The 949-nt window shown below is 43.5% G+C and overlaps 1 non-coding gene across 1 annotated transcript; it reads left to right on the top strand.

Moving 5' to 3' along the window:
• Positions 1 to 202: 202 nt before the first annotated feature.
• On the top strand, positions 203 to 309 carry LOC112780363 (small nucleolar RNA R71). Its single transcript, XR_003191205.1, has one exon. It is a non-coding gene; the product is annotated as a small nucleolar RNA R71 (small nucleolar RNA).
• The last annotated feature ends 640 nt before the right edge of the window (positions 310 to 949 follow it).

Below are 949 nucleotides of genomic sequence, written 5' to 3' on the forward strand. Positions count from 1 at the left end.
ATTATTCAGCTCCATCACTCCTCTAGTGTTGCCTATTTCAGAAGCATAGAAGTAGTCATTTTCTGCTATAGTCTCAATGACATCTATGGCTTCTTCAATGGTCTTCTTCTTGTTCAGAGATCCCCCGGATGAGTGGTCTACTGCCTTCTTTAATTCATACGAAAGGCCTTCATAGAAAATGTGCAACTGCACCCATTCATTGAACATATCTGGCGGGCATCTTCTTGTCAGGTCCTTAAACCTCTCCCATGCTTCATATAGAGTTTCACCATCTTGCTGCCTGAAGGTCTGTACCTCAGCTCTCAACCTGTTAATTCGTTGAGGAGGATAGAATCTTGCCAAGAATTTGTTCACCACGTCTTCCCAGGTTGCTAAACTCTCCTTTAGAAAGGATTCCATCCATTTAGATGCTTTGTCCTTGAGTGAGAAGGGAAACAGAAGTAGTCTATAGGTGTTAGGGTGAACACCATTAGACTTCACAGTATCGCATATCCTCAGGAAAGTGGTTAGATGTTGATTGAGGTCTTCTTGGACACTTCCTCCGAATGAACAATTGTTTTGAACAAGGGTGATGAGCTGTGGCTTTAGTTCAAAGTTGTTGGCATGTATGGTTGGCCTTTGGATACTACTTCCATAGTTTTCTTGATTTGGGTTGATGTAAGAACCCAGAACTCTTCTCTCTTGTCCAGCCTGATGCGCTGGACCTTCTCTGCCATGGTTGTGAGCTTCTTCTCCATGATGGTTCTTCATGTTCTCATCCATGTTTGGTTCAAAGTACTCCTCCTCTTCCTCCGCACCAACTACTCATTTTCGTCTTGCTTCCCTCCTTAATCTAAGGAAGGTCCTCTCAGGTTCAGAATCAAAGGAAGTTGAAGTCCCGCTTCTTCTCCCTGTCATACAACCAACAAGGCACAAGCAAGGAAATAGATGCAGAGAGTGTTCTTGTTAG

This window comes from Arachis hypogaea, chromosome 19, assembly GCF_003086295.3.
Source record: "Arachis hypogaea cultivar Tifrunner chromosome 19, arahy.Tifrunner.gnm2.J5K5, whole genome shotgun sequence".
Classification (NCBI taxonomy): domain Eukaryota; kingdom Viridiplantae; phylum Streptophyta; class Magnoliopsida; order Fabales; family Fabaceae; genus Arachis; species Arachis hypogaea.